Raw genomic sequence first — 23,147 nt, 5'->3', positions numbered from 1 at the left:
TCATTGTTATCTATGCTATCTATTGTTAGCTATGATGTACATAATTGTAACAAATTAATTCAATTTGCAAATGATTTTAGAGAGTCACTCAGAAGAATGAAAATTGAATTGTTCTGTCAGATCTATCAAGCTTCAGGTGATCAAGAGTCTACACAGGATTAATCAGAGCAAGAATCTATCACACTTCATGCCCATATGCCAGCCAATTCAATTGTGTCAGTTTTTTTTTTCTTATATATATGCACCTATGGCAGTACTTGTTAATTATGCTTACAAATTCACTTTTTTGAAAGTAGGTTCAGCTTGAATTTTCAAGATATGATTGATATATGTACTAAAAAAATAGTTGGAAACACTCATTAACCAGAAAAACTATTAACAAGCAAACATCTTAGCCTTTACTACCAGCCATTAAATAATAAAAGTGAATTGCAAATTTCAAATAATTTGGTTTATGTAAGTAATTGCTCAGATTAAATTCACAGGGATTATTATACTTGTCTTTTCCAAACATAAGCACAGTAATTCTAGGTAAATTTAGCAAGTTAATACAACCTGATGTCTTGTTTTGAAAGGAAAAATTGGATGACCACAATCATTACACCTATTTAAATTTTATGTTGCAATCTGCTTTAAGAATCATTATTAAAGGGCGCCTGGGTGGCTCAGTTGGTTAAGCGACTGCCTTCGGCTCAGGTCATGATCCTGGAGTCCCTGGATCCAGTCCCGCATCGGGCTCCCTGCTCGGCAGGGAGTCTGCTTCGTCCTCTGACCCTATCCCCTCTCATGTGTTCTCTCTCTCTCATTCTCTCTCTCTCAAATAAATAAATAAAATCTTTAAAAAAAAAAAAAGAATCATTATTAAACAATTTGGTTATTCATTTCATGTTAAACACATAAGATGATGCAGCAATTGAGGGCAGAACAATCATGAAAGTAAAAGAAAACCGGTTCAAATACCAGAAGGCAACTGCTGCTTATACTTACTTCTAAAAATAAAGGTGTATACTATAACAGAAATACACAAGAAAAAAATGAATGCCTTCCATATAATATAATGTCATCTTTACGAGATATATTAGTTTATAATTCAATCAAACTTTATATAGAAGATTTTCAGTTATCCAATAGTAATTGACAGTTGCTATTTTATAAATGGGTCCAAAATAATAGATAATTTGTAACTGACATTCAATTTGTATTCCTCATAGTTTTGTTACTTAATGAAAATTTAATAACCAATTTCATAGTTTTCCAACAGACATCAACTTTACTTTCTTAAGTAACTGTAAGATTAAATATGCCTAAGCATTCACTTTTTAATAATTTGATACGATTTGCATATTGTTTAAAATGAAAAAATAATGTTATAATATTTGGGAAACATCTTAGATCTAGTCTATTATTCAGCTACATATCTGATAAATTTAGCAAAATGTCGATTTTACATTCCAAATTTTAAGATGACATTAATACTAGAGGCAAATAATAAAAGACAAAGATTAGTCAGTACCTTCCTCCTCAAGATAATATCAGTCACATTTTAGGAGGGCTTCATTTTATGATGAGAATTTATTTAAATTAAAACAAGAAGCACCTTAAAACTAGTCACAGAAATGCCTAAATCTTTTTTGTAAGTAAACATAACTTTTTTATATTTGACTGAATTAACCACTTAATTGGCATATTTGATTTGCTATAAGAACCCAAAACTGTTAATCTAAGATAAAAATAAGTATGTAAATTACATAGAACAATGGATACAGAAGTGTTAAGTAAAATTTTAATATACATCGCCATTCCTTAAAAATATATCATTGCTATGATTTTTTTTATTAACATATAATGCATTATTTGTTTCAGGGGTACAGGTCTGTGATTCATCAGTCTTACACAATTCACAGTGTGCACCATAGTACATACCCACCCCAATGTCCACCACCCAGCCGTCCCATCCCTCCCACCCCCACCACTCCAGCAACCCTCAGTTTGTTTCCTGAGATTAACAGTCTCTTACGGTTTGTCTCCCTCATTGCTATGATTTTTAATTGTTGTATTGTATGTAGCACATTCAACCAAGGCAGGAAGTTTTGCTTAAAATACAGATAACTATTCAGTTCACAGCAGGCATAGGAACTGCTTTTAACTACTTTTAAATGGTATTATTTGATTCCGCATAAAAACATATTTATACACGTGTGATTTAGATAAAAATATGGAGAAATTCAGAAGAAAATAACCATATTTCAATTATTTCATATTTCAATATGCTACAGTGTTTGTATGACAAGCTTGCCATAAAATCTTTAGTCAAAATTTATCCACTTATGCATTTCCAATGTATGTGTATTTATGTATATTTGAACTAATTTCAGATTATGTGTTGTAATATTTAAATGCTATGAACACAAGAATGTTAGCTATTATCTACTTTAAAAAATCTTTTTTGTTTGAGAGAAAAATGGTGACATGCATTAGTTACATCTAAGATGAATTCAATATTTAGGCATATAAACAACCATTTACATTTGTTTTAGACTTACAGCATTAAGTTACTAAAAAAAAATTTTGGCATTTTCTTTTGTTCTAGAACTAGACTTGTTGAAGCCCTCTTACATCATCAACTCTCGATTCAAGAGCCAGCACTTTAGTATCTCTGGCGTAGATAGCTGGTTCTTCCAGAATTTAGAATACTCTTCTATCCCTATAATGTAATGACTAGCATTTACATGAATGCATAACAACCCAGACACAAGATATTTTGTAGTCTCTTTCTCCAAAGTGTGTGTGTGTTTTTTTTAAAGATTTATTTATCTATTTGAGAGAGACAGAGAGAGAGAGAAACCCAAGCAGATCCTTGATCAGTGTGGAGCCATTTACAACAACATGAATGAACCTGAAGACATTATGCTAAGTGAAACAAACCAGAAGCATAAGGAAAAATAAATGCATGATCTCACTTACATGTGGAATCTAAAAATGTTAAATATATAGAAGCAGAGTAGAATGGTGGTTGCCAGAGGCAGGGAACCGGGGAAATGAGAAGATATTGGCCAAAGGGTACAAGGTTGCAGTTTTGTAGGACGAATAAGTTTAGAGAACTAGTGTACAACATGATGATTTTCATTAATAATACTGTATTGAATACTGGAAAAATGCTAAGAAAGTAGATTCTAGGTGCTCTCATCAGATACACATACACCAAAGTAAGGAGATGACATGTTAATTAACTTGATTGTATAACTTCAGTTAATCATTTTGCTATGGACATGTATATCAAATCATCATGTTGAACACTTCAAATAAGTACAATTTTTAGTTTAAAAAGAAAAAAGGCAGGACACACAGGAAGCATGAGACATGATCCTTGCCCCCAAGAATTAAAATGAAAGGAGGAACACTTATTCCCTGATGGCCAAAGGACAGATGAACTATAGAATTAAGTGTAAATTGTAAAGTAGAAAATTAGGGTAATTCTATTTTTTTTTTCTGTTCAGTAATAGACAATGACTGAAAAAGAAACAATAAAAAGATTTACAACTCACATGAGCAGAAATTATTTGCATATTTATGATTCCTATAGTAAATCCTCTAAGAAAAGGGAGGAGAAGAACCTCTCTGGTCAAGATGTCTAGACTTTGTAAAGGCAGAAATGAGAGGAAAGTCAGGAGGACAGAGAAGAGAAGTCTGACTACAGTTTAATTAAGCTGAGGGAAATATTAAGGCAGTCTTAGTGAATACATACTCTTTTGGAGTAAACATTTTATATGGTATATGTATGTGTGCATAAATATATACACACTGGAATTTTACTCAGTCATAAAAAATGAAATTTTGCCATTTGCAACAACATGGGTGGAGCTAGAGAGTAAGTGAAATAAGTCAGAGAAAGATAAATACCATACAATTTCACTCATATGTGGAATTTAAGAAACAAAACAAACAAGCAAAGGGGGAAAAAAGAGAGAGAGGCAAACCAAGAAACAAACTCTTAACTATAGAGAACAAACTGATGGTTACCAGAGGGAAGGGGGCTGGGGGATGGGTTAAATAGTGATGGGGAGTAAGGAGTGCACTTGTTGTGATGAGCACGGGGTGTTATATGGAAGTGTTGAAGCACTATAATTGTACACCTGAAACTAGTATCATACTGTGTGTGAACTAACTGGAATATAAATTAATTTTTTTTATTTTTAAAAATATATCTACCAATGGGGCGCCTGGGTGGCTCAGTCGTTAAGCATCTGCCTTTGGCTCAGGTCATGATCCCAGGGTCCTGGGATCAAGCCCCACATCAGGCTCCCTGCACCGCGGGGAAGCCTGCTTCTCCCTCTCCTACTACCCCTGCTTGTGTTCCCTCTCTCGCTATGTCTCTCTCTGTCAAATAAATAAATAAAATCTTTAAAATATATATATATATATATCTACCATTATAAAGATTTCAGTTAAACAAAATTTATTTTTTGCAATCTTAAACATATGGGGAATTTTAGAGGCTGACTAGCACACTACTGACTAGCATCACACTCACTGGTGAAAGATTCAATACATTCTACCTAACATCAAAAAAAAGACCAAAGTTGTGTGTTCTTACCACATGTATATAACAGTTTATTGACAATTTTAGCCAGTGTACTAAGGCAAAAGAAAGAAATAAAAGTCATGTAAATTGTACAGAAAGAAGTAAAACACTCCTTATTAGGTTAGGGTTAGGATTTTACTTCCACAAAAAAATCTATAAAGCCAATCAATGAATTTAGCATGACAGCAAGACATAGATCAATATAAATTCATCAACTGTATAAATATGCTGGAAATTAACAATTAGAAAATATTTTTTGAAAGCTACATTCACAATTATCATTAAAATGGATATGAAATAAATTTAAGAGGTGTGTAAAATCTGTACAATGTAAACTATCAAATATTACAAATCATATTTAAAGAAGAATGAATGGAGAAATACTGTGATTATGGATTAAAGGACTAAAAATTGGGGCACCTGGGTGGCTCAGTTGGTTAAGCGACTGCCCTTCTGCTCAGGTCATGATCCCGGAGTCCCAGGATGGAGTCCCACATCAGGCTCCCTACTCAGCAGGGAGTCTGCTTCTCCCTCTGACTCTCCCCCATCTCATGCTCTCTCTAATTTTCTCTCAAATAAATAAATAAAATCTTAAAAAAATAAAATAAAATAAAGAACTAAAAATTGCTGTGATGGCAAACCTCTCAAATTTTTTCTGTGGGTATAGTGTAATACCATAGATATCCTAATACGTTTTTCGGAATTAATTAAAAATCTCACATTAAGAATTACATGAAAAGGTAAATGATACAAAAGAGCTAAAACAATTTCAAAAATGAAGATCAAATTTGGAAGTCTCAGACATATTGATTTCAAGAATTATTATAAAGATACAGTAATCAAAGCAGTGTGGTACTGACATAGGATAACATGTAGATAAATGGAAAGGACTGGAGCATCCCAAAAGAAGCCCTGACTAATGTGGTCTACTGATGTTCAAAAAAGTCTCTGAAGTAATCCCAGGAGGGAAAGGAACGCTGAAAATGTTTTTGTATAATTATATGAGTCCCTGAATCATAGTCACTGAAGATTTTGGATGTGCAGGTCCCTAAAAATCTGGATTTTTTTTTTTTTTAATATCCAACGGGATACTATTAAGAAACCCCACCTCTTTGGTGGGGGTGGAGGAAGACAAAAAGCTGAGGCTTAATCAAAGCAGTAACTTTTGTGAGTGACAATGCACAAGGATGGCAGGAAAATGGCATATTTTAGAAAGTGAGCTCTGTTACCTAGTCTCCTGAGGACAATGCCTAACACCCTTCGCAGCTTATTCCTACTATCTTCCATCCCTCGCAACCCCAAATACACACACAAAATGTTCACAAATATACTCCCATTAGATGGGTCCTGGAAAGTTCTAGAGTTATCCATATTGTGATTGCAGAAACTGAGTTTCAACTTGTTCCTTATTCTTCCTTTCCATCCTCCTTAAACAGTTACAGTTAGTCTCTTATCTTCCTGTTTCCACATTTATTTCATTACTGTTTATTCTCTGTATATCAACTCTTTTCTAGATTAGTGAAATAGTCTCCTTACATATCTAAACCAATCCTTCTCAAAGCATTTCAGATCATGTTACTCTCCTCAAAATCCTTCAAAGGTTTTTATCTCACTCAAGCTAACACATAAAGTCCTTACATTGAACTTGAAGGCCATACATGACTTGCCCCTATTCCTTGCTTCCAACACCCTACACCACATTGTTTTCTACCCATCATCTAAATTTTCTGTTATTCCTCCAACTCTGACAGGATGTTTCCTTTGTTTTTCCTTCTAGAAGGAACTTTTTTTCTTTTTTTCACTGCTATATTCAAAGCACTGTGAATAGTGCCTGGAAGTAGTGGACAATCAGAAACTACTTGTAGATTGGATACTTGAATAAAAAAGAAAAAACTTCTAATTACATATTTGCATTAGTATGGCTCTTTACATTATTGTTTTGGGAAAATTCATAGGGAGATTTTTTTTTTAAAGAGTAATGATCATTTCATTTAAAACATGATAGCTTATCTTTCTTGATAACTGGTTAAAACAAAATTTTAATAAATTAGTTAAAAATTATTTTATTTGGGCGCCTGGGTGGCTCAGATGGTTAAGCGTCTGCCTTCAGCTCAGGTCATGATCCCAGGGTCCTGGGATCGAGTCCCGCATCGGGCTCCCTGTTCCTTGGGAGCCTGCTTCTCCCTCTGCCTCTCTCTCTCCCTCTCTCTCTGTCTCTCACGAATAAATAAATAAAATCTTTAAAAAAAAAAATTATTTTATTTAAAAGCTTTGTCTCACTTTCGATAGAAATTTGAAATTGCTCACGGTTATAAAATATTTAAAATGTCTTCTACTGACATTCAAATTTAAAGTTTTAGGCTAGGTTTTGTTTTAACTTTAAAAATTCAAAAGATGTGAGTATTCCGAGTGTAAAGTGACGCATTCAATTCCCATCAGACTCCAATCTTACAGATCATAGCTGTAGGGCATTTTTATTAACTTAGGCTTGAATACATCTCTTCTGTTGGTTTTAGTCTTTGTGAAAGTTTCTAATTTCTAAGAAAGTAAACCTTTCAGTATTAAAGTGAGTAGACAATACGATCTTTATCAATCCCTCAGGTAAGATATTTCTCAAGTTTCTGAATAATTATGACCTTGAATATGATAAGAAAACTGACAGAATTTATGGGAACTTAAAGCTTTTAGAGTCTTGTACCCTTGGCCTGGTCCCATGTCCCCATGGCAAATCTGCCTGTGGTGGGAATGAAGATTAAACATGTCTATATTAGACAACAGTCCTGCTATTCTCATCCAAGTAACAATGAAATAATAATGGCCAATTCTTATGAGAGTTTTATCACATAAATATTAATACTGTAAATGCATATTTAATAGAAAATATTAAATTCATAAATTTTACAAATCACTTTTTTATATATATTAAACCAATTAGACTTCTGTTGTATATTTCCTAATATTTGTAGCAAAATTAAAGGAGCAGACAAGTAGAAAAGGGATTAACTTACACAAACACGGACACACATATCCACATATATATGCAGATATATGTATGTATACATATGTTCATAAAGCAAAAATCTCAATGTATTGAGGTATAAATATGATCTGGTCTTATTTTTCCAGTAACAGTTATCAACTATGCTCCCCTGAACCACTTTTTTTCTGTTAGATTGAAATTGATATCTTTATTGATATCTCAGTCTGCTTCTGAAACTGCTTATGTAATTTTGATTATTGGTGTTTTAGTTTATTGTGATAAGACTTAGTGTGATAAGATAAATGCCAACATTATATCTTATCTGTTTCATTCTTCCCATAAAGGCTAGATAAAGTTCTGAGGAGGAGAGAGGAAACATACGCTTTAGCACTCCTGTCTACTTGCTCCTCAGCTGTTCTGAGAGCAAAAAGTACTTGTTTATAGTTTGTCTATTTCCCTAACACAGCTATCTTTAATCATGTGCTGATTTACTGCTTCTAGTATAGCATTAGTTGCGAACTTGTCTTCTCTGTATGACAGGCTTACAAAATCTGGCCGTCCCATTAGGATGAACTGATTTCTGGCAGGCCACCGGAAGCTCTCCACGCACAGCTAAGAGTGTATTCCATGTGCCTAGGGCTCAACTACTTACTGATATGCATGGTCACTTTCATTGCCTTTGGAATAGGCTCTCTTTAACCCGTCTGTGACTAGAGGTATGATTATGGAAGCCTCAGGCAAAACCACCGAAAACTAATAAACCCACACTAATGTCAGTATAACCCCCAGAGAAACTCTGTTTTATGAAAGAGAAACTATGTATCTCTCACCCAACAAACACGCAATGCTGGCTGCTCTGCTAGGGCTCTCTCAGCTCAGTTCCTCTGTCCTCCTTATTTCTCCATACGTTAGCATTTTTTAGACCAATGATCAGCACCAGCACCTTGTTTACCGTTAGGAGCCATTTGGTACACTCCATTTTATACAGCTGAGAATGAAAGAAATTAGACAAAGAATCCCATCCTAAAGGATGGGATAGGATAAGGGATCATTTCTACTGTATGATATCTGTAAAATCCAAACCACTAATAAAAAACCTTCTTACTGTCTAAATTGATCCTATATTTTTAGATATTATACTAGTTGTATTTCTTTAAATTCTGTCATGGAGAATTTAATCATTTGCTCTCAATATATCATGTCACCACTATAACCTCTTTACTTTAATGATCCCTCAGGGAACACAATATTTTAAATGCTAGCTGAAGCCTGTCTCACCAATACAAATAAAAAATACCTGTCTAAAAAAATAAATAAATTTATGGAAACTTAAGGAACTGCACATTAGAACAAGTTGCCCTATGATTTAGTAAACACTACGACCATCAGAGCATCCATACAATTTTTGAATAATGGATTCCATAAAATGGAATCTTGCTCTGTATTAAAAAAAATGGCTTACGTTATGTATAAGATCCTATTATTCTATAATTTCTATGAAAATTTATTATTTCATTTACTTCATGCATGCTACTTCTAAATTGAACTAATTTAAAAGGATAAATTTTGACAGAGCAATGGTTTTCCTGGTACATGAAGATTTAGGTATTAACTGACAGAGAAAAGCAAACTAAGAACATTAAGTTTAAAACAATTAAACATACGTGGCAGGGTTCAGTTCTTTCTAGATCCTGATGGAAATCATGTGTTCCCAAAACAAAACAAAACCAAACCAAATCTAGGCGCCTGAGTGGATCAGTCATTTAAGGAACTGCCTTCAGATCAGGTCATGGTCCTGGGGTCCTGAGATTATGAGCCCAGCGTTGGGCTCCCTGCTCAGAGGGGAATCTGTTTCTCCCTCTCCCTCTGCCCCTCCCCACCACTTGTGCTCTCTCTCTCTCTCTTGCTCTCTCAAGTAAATAAATAAAATCTTTTAAAAATAACTAACTAAATAAATGAAAAAACACATAACACCTGCATTATTCTATAAAGCCATAAAGCTTGAAAATAAGAAAGAGGAAAGATAAGGTTTAGAAATACTCCAATTCAGTGGCCTTCAAACTTTTATGCTCACAAACTCCTAAAAGAATTTTGAAAACATTCACACATTTTTAGGTTGGCACAAAGTCTGGTATAAGTTTAAATAAATGCGAAGAGTGTATTTTTTTAAGACTTATTTATTTATTTGAGGCGGGGAGGGGCAGAGGGAGACAATCCTCAAGCTGACTCCCCATGGAGCATGGAGCCCAATGTAGGGCTCAACCCATGACCCATGATATCATGACCTGAACTGAAACCAAGAGTCAGATGCTTAAACAACTGAGCCACCCAGGCACCTCTACAAAGAGTGTAACTTTTGACATGCTACAAATATTGTTAAAAATAAAGCATTCTTTTCAGGTATCCAGTAAAATACAAATACAATAGAATATAAAAGTAAACATACACATAGAATTTCTTAAAGCACTATAATGAAATAAGCATGTACCTATTATTTCTCTCTTTTGATGCAGTTTGAAAGTAATGATAACAAAAATCTGTATTTTATTCTGTGACCTTATGTTGATGTTACATGTAGTAACTACACTGACTTGCTTTCTGCAAATTTCAAAAGTAATGCAAGTATTTACTTTAAAATGTCTATATAAAAAACAATTGTTATTAATCAAATACCCATTAGGCATTATCCATTTTAAAATCTGAATGTTTTCCCTAAATGCATTCATATTCAGAGAAAATGTGTCTAAACAGCAAATTTAGATCAGCATTCCTTTTTTTAATCAATTACATTTATTCTTTTCCATAGAACTCTGCCTCTCTACTAAGAAAGTCTTAAAACATTCAGAATTTTGCTTTCCACCTCTAGACACATGATGGCTGAATCAGTTATCTATGCATAACAGACAATTCCAAAATGTCAATGGCAGACTAAAAGAAGTTTTACTCACTTATCTGGGGATCAGCTGGGGGTGACGAGGGTGATGTATATCCATTCTGTGTCTCTCATTCAATAAAGACTTCTCCCGGAGCGCCTGGGTGGCTCAGTCGGTTAAGCGACTGCCTTAGGCTCGGGTCATGATCCTGGAGTCCCGGGATCGAGTCCCGCATCGGGCTCCCTGCTCGGCAGGGAGTCTGCTTCTCCCTCTGGCCCTCCCCCCTCTCATGAGCTCTCTCTCTCTCTCATTCTGTCTCAAATAAATAAAATCTTTAAAAAAATAAATAAATAAATAAATAAAGACTTTTCACCAGGAATGTGTGCAGGTAACTTAACTTCAAGGAAATAAGAATTTGAGTGTATAACTAACCTGGCTGAGTTTGAACTAAATGAAGATCCAATTATTATGCCAGGAAAGATATCAGCTGGCCTATGGTGCTCAATCCGGTCAAACAGTTACTGCAGTTACCAGATGTGCTTATCTGGTGAATGAAGCGACAACTGCTCTTAGTGTAGAGGGGATGATACTGTAAAGGCTTTGGGGTGAAATGATAAAGTAAAAAAAAAAAAAAAAATCAATCTCAATAGTCCACTGAGAACTCATGATAATGAATTGAATGCAAGATAATGTAATGGAGTTTCTATATGTCCTTCAAAAAGATCTCTTCTCTCTTTTATATCCATGAATTTGTGGTATCTGAGACAATGGTACTCAGTGAATATTTGTTGAATTGATCACCACCTCTTCTACTAGGTTCTAACACCTAAACTTTCCAGTCCCAAGTCTTAACCATCTATTTGTCAAAACGCTCTCAAAAGAATGTTTTCAACAGAAGAGAAACTACTGGTGTCAGAAGTTAGAAGAGCCCTTTTACTATTTTGAGGTCTTCTGGACACTGACTTAACGTGCAAAATGAGGTGTTATGATTACTACTGCCATTATCATACACATTTCCAAGAGAATAAATGGTTGTTGCTACATGATCTAGTCAGTGAGGAATAAGGTAAAACTTTCAGCCTATTTTAGGATGCTTTCTGTTATTAGAATATTCCATAGAAAAAAATTAGAAATAACTTCACAACCAAATAGTGGCAGAGCTATCAATGCTTCAGATCCATTAGGAATAAAATTTTGTTTCCTTTGCCTCTGGAGACATATCCAGTAAGAAGCTGCTAAGGCTGAGGTCAAAGAGGTTGCTGCCTGTGTTCTCCTCTAGGAATTTGATGGTTTCCTGTCTCACATTTAAGTCTTTCATCCATTTTTAATTCATTTTTGTGTATGGTGTGAGAAAGTGGTCCAGTTTCATTCCTCTGCATGTTGCTGTCCAGTTCTCCCAATGCTATTTGTTGAAGAGACTTTCTCCATAGGATATTCTTTCCTGCTTTGTTGAAGATTAGTTGACCATTTGGTTGTGGGTCCATTTCTAGGTTTTCTATTCTGTTCCATTGATCTATGTGTCTGGTTTTGTGCCAGTACCATACTGTCTTGATCACTGTAGTTCTGTAATATAGCTTGAAGTCCAGAACTGTGATGCCTCCAGCTTTGCTTTCAAGATTGCTTTGGATATTCAGGGATTTTTGTGGTTCTATACAAAGTTTAGGATTGTTTGTTTTAGCTCTGTGAAAAATGCTGGTGGTATTTCGATAGGGATTGCTTTAAATGTATAGATTTCTTTGGGTAGTATAGACATTTTAACTACATTTGTTCTTCTAATCTAGGAGCATGGAATGTTTTTCCATTTCTTTGTGTCCCCTTCAATTTCTTTCATAAGTTTTCTATAGTTTTCAGATAAGAGATCTTTTACCTCTTTGGTTAGGTTTATTCCTAGGTACCTATGGATTTTGGTGCAGTTGTAAATGGGATCAATCCCTTGATTTCTCTGTCCGTTGCTTTATTATTGGTGTATAGAAATGCAACTGATTTCTATACATTGCTTTTGTATCCTGTGACTTTACTGAATTCATGTACCAGCTCTAGCAATTTTTTAGTGGAGTCTTTCAGATTTTCTACATAGAGTATCATGTCATTATTCGGACTTCAAGATCAAAATTTTCTGCACAGTGAAGGAAACAATCAACAAAACTAAAAGGCAGCCTACAGAATGGGAGAAGGTATTTGCAAATGACATATCTGATAAAGGGTTAGTATCCAAAATCTATAAATAACTTAATAAATTCAACACCCCTCCCAAAAAAATAATCCAGTTAAGAAATGGGCAGAAGACATGAACAGACATTTTTCCAAAGAAAACACACAGATAGCCAACAGACACATGAAAAGATGCTCAATATCATTCATCATCAGGGAAAGACAAATCAAAACTATAATGAGATACCACCTCACACCTGTCAGAATGGCTAAAATTAACAACACAGGAAACAACAGATGTTGATGAGGATGGGGATACAAGGTGGTGCAGCCACTCTGGAGAACAGTATGGAGGCTCCTCAAAAAGTTAAAAATAGAACTACCCTGTGATCCAGCAATTGCACTACTACGTATTTACCCAAAGGATATAAAAATACAGATTCAAAGGGGTACATGTACCCTGATGTTTATAGCAGCATTATCAAAAATGGCCAAAATATGGAGAGAGCTCAAATGACCATCTCCTATTACTCCTAATAACCCACTAGCAAAATGTTTGCTTCCTGTCTCAATGAACTTACGCTTTGCTGGCCTAGATGTTTTAATTGACTGTGATTAAAGTCAATGGAAAACTAAAATAATGCAATGCAGGAAGGACTACTGATGGCCCAGATCCTTTGAGATCATTTTATTGGTTATGTTTCACTTTGGAGAACAATGGATGAAATGTTTATTATATTAGTACTTGCATTTTTTTTTTAATTTTCCTTTTTTATACTTAGGAACTCATCTTAAATACCCTTAGTTGATACCTTTGAATGCTGTATTTTTACATTTTTGTTCACTCTATGTAGCTGCTAAAATTAGATGCATTTAACACAACCCTTTTCCTCTCAGAGTTTCTGGGATACAATGACCTGTCAATTAAGTTAAATCCATGATCATCTATTTTCAGGGACTGATGAGAGAAAATAGTTCTTTTATTTTCTGTATTAGTAATTTACTAGACGTAATTAAAAATTTTTGTTAACTTTTTACTATAATGTTAATTACAGTTAATCAAGTGTAGGAGGCTATACTTAATCCCACATATGTGTGTGTGTGATGCACAGCAAGCAAGAAATACTGTGCACCTAACGAAAACTTAAATTTTATTATATACACTTTCCTAGCTAAACTTTACTACTCTATTTCCTTTTCTTATATTTTGTTCCCATTTTAATTCATTTTATCAAAGAAGAAATTAGAAAATTCACTTTTATTTTAAAATTTTTGTGATTACATCTTAATTTTACTCTTGTTTTTTTTATGCTAAGGAAAAAAGTACTTATTTCCCTGAAAAACAAAAAAAAAACAAAACAACTCTGCATTTATTTCTGTGGTGTATAACTATAGAATTTGTAGTAATTACCAAATTTTATAATGTATTCCATATGGTCTACTTTGAGAACATGGAATAGATAGCATAACTAATAACTATATGTATGCATGTATATCAGTCAGTGTTATACCAGAGAAACAGAACCAGTACATTACAGAGAGAAGAAGAGAGAGAAAGGGCAAGAGAGTGAGATGGGGAGAGAGGGAGAAAAAGAGGGAGGTGGGCTGAGAGGAAAGGGAGAAAGAACAGAGAGAAGGATTTATTGCAAGGAATTAGTTTATGTGATTGTGGCTGGCTAGACAATTCTGAGTAACTTATGGCAGGTCACAGAAGGGCAGGTTGGAAACAGGCAGGGGCTGAGACTACAGTCCAAAGTGAAATTTCTTCTTCAGGGAAATCTTATTTCTGCTCTTAGGGCATCTAAATTGATTAGAACATGCCCATCTAGATTATTCAATATAATCTTATTTCCTCTCTAAATCAACTGGTTTTAGATGTTAATCACATGTACAAAATACCTTTACAGAATAACTGGGTATTCCAGCCTGAATGAGCTGACAGATGAAACTGAACATCAAAGCATGTATGTATTTTATACTAATTAATTTATCTATATTTAGAGAGCTCCTATGACTTGTCAGGGTTATTTTAAGTATTGTGGATAATAAGGTTAGGTAGCCAGACAAAGAAATAGCAATTTATAAAGCTTCTTCTTTAGTAGGAAACATGCAATAACTGTTAAGGTTGTTTCAGGTAATGATAAGCATTACAAAGAAAATAAGTCAGGACAACTGGGTAGAGATACACAGGCAGAACAAGGGTACTTTCAAACTTTTATGTATGTCAGAAAAAGAACTCTCTGAGGAGATCACATTTGTGCTGACATCTTTTTAAAAGGAAGAAATAAGATCCCTGAAAACCAAAAGAAAAAGTATATAAGGCTCTTAAGATGGATATGAGTTTAAAAGGCTGGGGGAACAGAAAGAAGACAGAGTGGAAACTGAGAGGAAATGAGGTCATTCTGTTAGGTAAACATCAGATAGTAAAAATTGAATGTAAGCTGTGCATATTAGTTTAATCTAGCTGGAAGGTGGTTTTTAACCCACTGGAGAATTCTAACCAAATGTATAGCATATCCCAATTTACATTTTAGAAGAGTACACTATTGCTCTTCAGAGAATGGTTGATCACAGCAACAATTTAAGAAATAACAGTATTAGAAAGTGGTGACTTGGAATAACAAAACAACAGTTCAGATGAAAAGACAATAGGGAGATAGACTGAACTTTAATTATGCTTGAAAAATGGGTTCACAGCATACCATTTACCAAAACGAGAAAGGAGAAACATGGCAAAAGAAACAGATTTGGAAGGATGAGGACAACCAATGAGTCAGTTTTTGTGATATCAATTTTGAGATTTTTATTAGATAGTTCATTGGTGATGTTATATATACCCAAGTGGATTCTGATAAAAGGTCAGTGTTTGCGGATTATTACATTTGTCCTATGAATCAAGATCTCTTGATTCACTGCAGTCTCTTCCCACACTGGCCCCAGCATTGCCACATTAATTCCTTTGCTCAAGTAGACATTGATGAACATGTTGCAAACAGAGGCTTGGAATGTGCAATGGGCTTATTATCTCATTCTACTAAAAGTCTAACATGAATAACTGCAGGCTAGACTACTGGGGAAAAATGTGGAGAGAGGAGCTTTCCAAACTGAATCTTCCTTTAGTCTCATGACCAACTAGAAAACACCACAAACTGTAACTACATAAAAGTTATCTCAGCTAAGATTTTTAGAAGAACCACACAATTCAGACAAGCCCCAAATTCTGACTCATAGCATCAAGACCATAGTAAGTAGTAACAATATTACTAACACTGTGCTAGATGTGCCTTAGGAAACATAAGTCTACATACTCTATGAAACACCAAATAACTGGAAGATAACTCTCTGTGATTTGAAAAAAAAGTCTTAAAAACAAAGGACTTAAAAAAACACACACACCATATGACTGTGACAGCACCAAATGCTACTGAGGATTTGGGGCAACCAAAACCTCATTCATTGCTGGGAGAAATGCAAATGGTATAGCCACTCTGGAAGATAGTTTTGGGGCGCCTGGGTGGCTCAGTTGGTTAAGCCACTGCCTTCGGCTCAGGTCATGATCCTGGAGTCCCGGGATCGAGTCCCGCATCGGGCTCCCTGCTCGGCGGGGAGTCTGCTTCTCCCTCTGACCCTCCCCCCTCTCATGTGCTTTCTCTCTCTCATTCTCTCTCTCTTAAGTGAATAAATAAAATCTTTAAAAAAAAAAAAAAAAACGAAGATAGTTTTGCAGTTTCTTACAAAACTAAACATAATCTTACCCCATGATCCAGCAATCACACTCTTTGAGCATTTACCTAATGGAGTTGAAAACTTACGTGTCTACACAAAAACCTGCACATGCATGTTTACAGCATTTTTATTCATAATTGCCAAAACTCAAAAACAACAAAGTTTTCTTCCAGTAGGCAAATGGATAAGTAAACTATTGTATAGCTAGACAATAGAATATTACTAAGCACTAAAAATAAATGAGCTATCAAGCTGTGAATAGACAGGGAGGTATATGAATGTAAATTACTAAGTGGAAGAAGCCAAAATGAAAAGGCAGCAGAAGTCCAACTATATGTCATTCTGTAAAAAGCAAAGCTATTGAGGGGCGCTTGGGTGGCTCAGTCACTAAGCGTCTGCCTTCGGCTCAGGTCATGATCCCAGGGTCCTGGGATCGAGCCCCGCATCGGGCTCCCTGCTCCGCGGGAAGCCTGCTTCTCCCTCTCCCACTCCCCCTGCTTGTGTTCCCTCTCTCGCTGTGTCTCTCTCTGTCAAATAAACAAATAAAAAATCTTTAAAAAAAAAAGGAAAGAAATGGTTTTGGAAAAAAAAAAAAAAAAAGCAAAACTACTGAGGCAGTAAAAAGATCAATAGTTGCCAGGGATTAGGAGGAAGTAGGGATGAAGAGGTGGCACACAGAGTTTTAAGACAGTAAATTTATGTTGTATGATAGTATACTGATGGGCATATGTCATTACACATTTGTCAAAACCTACAGAAAGCACAATACCAAAAATGAACAAGAATGTAGACTGTGGACTTTAGGTAATAATAATATGTCAACATAGGGTCATCAATTGTAACAAATGTACTACTCTGTTGAGGAATGTTAATAATGGGGAGGCTATGCACATGTTAGGGCAGGAGATACATGATAACTCTCTGTTCTTTCCACTTATTTTACCATGAAACTGAACCATTTTAAAATATAGTCTATTAATAAATTTTTTAAAATTAAAAAAGAGGATTGGACTTGTACTTCCGGGAATACGTAATAGATGCATATTTCTTGATTTCTCCACTAGGAATAACTTAAACCCTGAACATTATATATAAAACAAACATGAAAAATCTGGAAGGTGGAAATAAAAAAGTGGACCAACTAACCACCTCCAGACTCACACAATGGCACTGTGGCAAGTATCCTGTTTTATTTTTGTTTTTGTTTTTTTGACTTATATATCCAAGACTTGCAGTTGAGGAAGCAAGCAAGCAAGAAACACCAACTACATGTGAAGGACCTCTTGGTATTATTTCCTATAGCTGCATGTGAATCTATAAGTACGTCCAATAAAAAATTTAATTAAAGGAAAGAGGACTCAGGAATGAATCCGAGAGTTTTAGTAATCAGTTGAAGAAGAAGAAATTAAGCCAGAAAAAAATGATGAAATGAAGACATCTATAAAGTGATTGAGGAAAATAAAATATGTTTCCAGAAAGAGGGAGTGAATTACATCAAATGCTTCTGTGTATTCAATTAAGATGAAAGTAGAAATTTGAAGACATTGTTTGGCAATATGAAAATCTTTTGTTAGATTCACAAAAATAATTTTGGCAGAGTGATAGAGACAGAATCCTGATTTTCACTCACAAGCAGATGAAGGTAGAAAATAAACACAATGATGCATGGTGATTTAGTTGAGAACACTTGCTATAAATAAAAGGAGAAATAAATACATAATTAGAGAAGCATACAGGTCAAGGACTATTAGACAGATGATGGATAAATGAGAGAGAGAGAGAGAAAGAGAGAGTTTTGAACTGATTATATCTCCCTAAAATTCGTATGTTGAAGCCCTAACCCCCAATATGATGATATTTATAGGTGAGGACTTTGGGAGACAATTAGATTTAGATGAGGTCGTAAGGATAATGCTCCCAAGACAGGAATTACTATCCTTATAAGATAAAGAGAAGTAAGATCTCTCCCTCTCTCTACCATATGAGAACAGAGCAAAAAAGTGGTCATCTGCAAGCCAAGAAGAAGGTCTTCACCAGTAATAAATCTGCTGGCACCCTGATCTTCGATGTGCAAGCCTCCAAAACTGTGAGAAAATAAATTTCTCTGTTGTTTAAGCTACTCAATCTATGGTATTTGTTGAAGTAGCCTAACATTCACAGTTAAACATATCAAATTCATAAAATATTGGCAAATTCAAAATAGTAACAAAATATATTCCAAATACACATCTATTATAAGCAATAACAGAGGATAAGTAGTTATATAATAAATTGCACAAAAACATATCAAATATCAAGTCCAGGGGCGCCTGGGTGGCTCAGTCATTGGGTGTCTGCCTTTGGCTCGGGTCATGATCCCAGGGTCCTGGGATCGAGCCCTGCATCGGGCTCCCTGTTCAGCGGGAAGCCTGCTTCTCCCTCTCCCACTCCCCTTGCTTGTGTTCCCTCTCTCGCTGTGTCTCTCTCTGTCAAATAAATAAATAAAATCTTTAAAAAAAAAAAAATCAAGTCCAATATTTCATTTATCAAGTGAGAAACCCAAGCCCAACACAAGACAAAGATATTTAACTGTTATCTTAAGTTTAGAGGACAACCTAATGGACCCTCATATCAATCATACAAAGAGAAAAAATGTATTCCTCAGACTCCTGTTCATTAACCTGCCTTTGTTATTTGTAAACTTTAACTTTCTTTTTATATTATCTCTGATGATAAATCCAAGGGCTATCATTTTAATGCTACTTAGTTTTAAAATGTATCAATTTCAGCATTCGAAAGATAGGTCATTTTTAGAGAGTAATGGTTACTAACACTGAGAACTGCATCTTGGTAAGCAAATATAATGTTAACTAAAACTGATCAGATAAACTACAAATAATTACTTTTACTTATGGGCCAAAGGTTTACACCAACTTAGCGCACTGACAATTTAATATGTGATGAGAGGACATTTACATAGACATTTAAAAGGAAGCAGCAGGGGCACCTGGGTGGCTCAGTTGGTTAAGCGACTGCCTTCGGCTCAGGTCATGATCCTGGAGTCCCTGGATCAAGTCCCGCATCGGGCTCCCTGCTCAGCAAGGAGCCTGCTTCTCCCTCTAACCCTCCCCCCTCTCATGTACTCACTCTCTCTCTCGCTCTCTCAAATAAATAAATCTTTAAAAAAAAAATAAATAAAAGGAAGCAGCAGCACAAATATTGCTCAGTCTTCAAAATATTTATGACATCATTTATTGCTTTTCTATAAATATAATCAGAGTACTTATCTTTCACTATGTTTGTAATAAATAAAATGATTTTCTTGTATACAGATGTTATAACTTGACCCATGTACTTTAAACCACAGATTCACACTGAAGTAACAACTTGCTTCAAATTTATGGGGTGGGCAAGACAGGCTTATTCAGGTATTACTTACAAAGAGTGAATTGACCCTTCACAGTGTAGAATTCTCTGTTTTGAAAGATGTATATAATCACATAACCCTCACCAATATCAAGATACAGAACAGTTTCATCCTTCTCCAAAGTTGTTCTTGCCCCTTTGTAAATAACAACTTCTCTCCCCTCTCTACCCCATATACTTTCCCTAGTGACTTAGGCTTTTATTTTTCAGGGAAGAAAAGTCTGGGGATAAAGGAGGAATGCTCAGTCTTTCTGCAGTGCTAACCACTCTCTCCTGCAAGCCTCACCACCTAGAGAGTCTTTTTCTGAATTCTTTCCCTGCCCACAATATTTCTTATGAGGACCTAGTGGCAATCCTGGGTGAAGACACCGTCATAATGTTTTAACTTCATTTGTGTCCGTGGTTCCAGAGTTTCTCTGTTAGCTCACACTCTCCCATTAGCAATTTGCTTAAGTTTAGCTGAATTCTTCTTCCCTGCTTCTATGGTGCCCTCTATCCCTTCTGTGGTGCCCTGTATTCCTTCCCCTCGTGCTCCATCACGTGATGCAGGCTCCAGTTCTTTCTCTCCTTGGTGGCACGAAATTTTCCCATAGAATTCAGGCTGCTTGGTTGCCATGTGATCCCAATTCTCTAATGGTTTAAAAACAGTTTTATCTAGCTTTTTTTTTTTTGGCTGTAATTATGGGACCAATGCTGTTTCCAAATTCCTGCATCCTAGGTGGAACACAACTCCCTTCTTGATTTGAATTTAATATACTATATCAATTCTCTGTGAGTTTCAAAGATTATATATCTTCTTTAAATAAGTTATAGAATTATCCTGACCATTTTTTGTCTTTCAACCATAATGCCTGAACATTTTATTAAATGAAAGCTATGTACTGTAATAGCAAATTCATCTATTGCTCATTTATCTTCAAATATGCAATTATCCAAACATTACCGGATCACAACATATATGATAACCATAAATGTAATGTAACCCAAAGTATTAATTTTAACTCAGAAAACTTCTTAGGTAGGCAGTATAACAAGTGGTTAAGGACATAATCTTTGGTAGAAAGAATGTTATTGCCAAAGGCTCTCCTATTTTTCTAGATATGTGATCTTAGAGTAGTTTCTTAAACTTTCCAAAGCAAAAAATGGTATAATAATAAACATAAGTCAGAGTAGTGGAAAGATTGGATTAGATGATCCATGTAAAATATTTTACATATAACCTATACATAAAATTCTCACCATATATTTGTTACTATTTTCATTATCTTCTTCATCATCATAATCATCATGAGAGCAGTGATCTGATACCATATAATTAAAAATAACTGGCATAATCATAAACACTATTTGAAGAAAAATTAAAATGTTACCAGTTTTATTCTTGTTTCACAATGTAGACCATTTTTATCTGTCATTATTCATAGAAGATATAACACATTTCAAGTCTACTGTATTGTAACAAATATAATACTGGTGATGTAAAATACTATATTATATGCATTTTCCAAAATTATTCCAACTAATTTTTAAAAATAATCATGTTGAATTCTCAAGATTCTTGATTCTCAAGAGAATCCTGGAAAGAAAGACAAACAAAAAGAAAGTTGGACTGATGGATGGAAGGAAGGAAAGGGAGGGAGGGAAGAGGAAAGGAAAAGGAAGGAAAGGAAAAGGAAGGGAAGGAAAGGAAAGGAAAAAGAGAAAAGAGGAGGAAAGGAAAGAAAAGACAAGACAGATATTATGAGCTAGATAATAATGAATAACCAAGGCTAACTTAGTCTTATTTATGTTACAGACTGAATCATGTCCCTGTCCACTGTCCAAATTCACATGTTGAACACCTAACTCCCAACCCAATATGATTGTATTTAGAGATAGGGTCTGTGAGAAGGTGATAAAGGTTAAATTAAATCATGGGGGAGCAGAGTCTTAATCAGATAGGGCTGGTGCCTTTATATGATAAGGAAGACAAAGCTAGAACAGAGATCCATCTCTTCACCATATGAGGACACACTGAGAAGGCAACCATCAAGCCAGGAAGAGAGTTCTCATCAGAAACTGACCACACTGAATTTTAACTTCCGAGGTTTAAGAACTGTGAGAAATACATTTCTGTTGTTTAAGCCACCCAGTCCATGGCATTTGTCATGGCAGACAGGGCAGACAAATGCAGTACACACAATAGAGAAATTTAAGCCAAATAAAGTGATTAATTTTTAATATGATAATGCAATTATAGATTTTATTCCTGTAAGAAAAGTTATATATAGAAGAAAAAGAAAGAATTTTAAAACTGTGTGATGGATGAGTGTTGGATATTTTGGAGAAAAGTCAAACATTTTATTATTTAACTTTCCTTTTCAGAAGATATCCTACCGTCACTCTTTTTTTTTTTTTTTAAGATTTTATTTATTTATTTGACAGAGAGAGAGACACAGTGAGAGAGGGAACACAAGCAGGGGGAGTGGGAGAGGAAGAAGCAGGCCTCCCGCTGAGCAGAGAGCCTGACTTGGGGCTCAATCCCAAAACCCTGGCATCATGACCTGAGCCAAAGGCAGAGGCTTAACGACTGAGCCACCCAGGCGCCCCCCTACCATCACTCTTTACTACAACTCACAGATATATGGCTATAAGTAGGATTATATTGGCATTTTCACAAACCTCCGTTTAAAATGTTAAGTCATGAGATCTATAGATTTATTAAATTTAAAATCTGTAGGTTCACTTTCCACTATCAGTTATATACCTGAAATTATAATAGGCATTAAAACAATTACTTAAAAAAGGTGAAATTCCAATTAAATACTTAACTATGTGAAAATATTAATTAACTGGGAGTATATTCAAAGATTATGTTAGTGTAAAAAAACGCTATTGCAGTCAACCAGCATCAGTTAATTATTAATAAACTTATATTCATTTCTGCATGTAAATTTTAAACTCCTTCATTCTATAAAAGAAATGTTAAAAATGATCACTGAAAGAATATATAACTTAATCAATTATCATAAATAATTTATAAATTATACTTTCCTTAGTCATTAAAATGTTATGTTTTAGACATTTTTCCCCCAGAGCATGGAAACAAAAAGGACTTTCTAATTGGCCTTTAAATAATCAGAATATAAATGAAATGTTCATATTATTCCTTAAAGATTCTAATTAATTAGGTCCTGCCCTCTAAGGGATTATTCCTATAATACACAGTGAAAAAAGGCAAATAAAAATAAAATTATGGGGGGGCGGAGCAAGATGGCAGAGGAGTAGGAGACCTGGATTTCGTCTCCTCTCAGGAATTCAGCTGGATAGGGATCAAACCATTCTGAACACCTACAAACTCAACAGGAGATTGAAGAAAAGAAGAGCAACAACTCTCTCATCAGAAAAGTGACCACTTTCTGGAAGGTAGGACGTGCGGAGAAGTGAATCC

Source organism: Leptonychotes weddellii, chromosome 3 (assembly GCF_054177405.1).
Source record: "Leptonychotes weddellii isolate Sample4059 chromosome 3, ASM5417740v2, whole genome shotgun sequence".
Lineage (NCBI taxonomy): Eukaryota > Metazoa > Chordata > Mammalia > Carnivora > Phocidae > Leptonychotes > Leptonychotes weddellii.
This window is presented reverse-complemented; position numbering follows the sequence as displayed.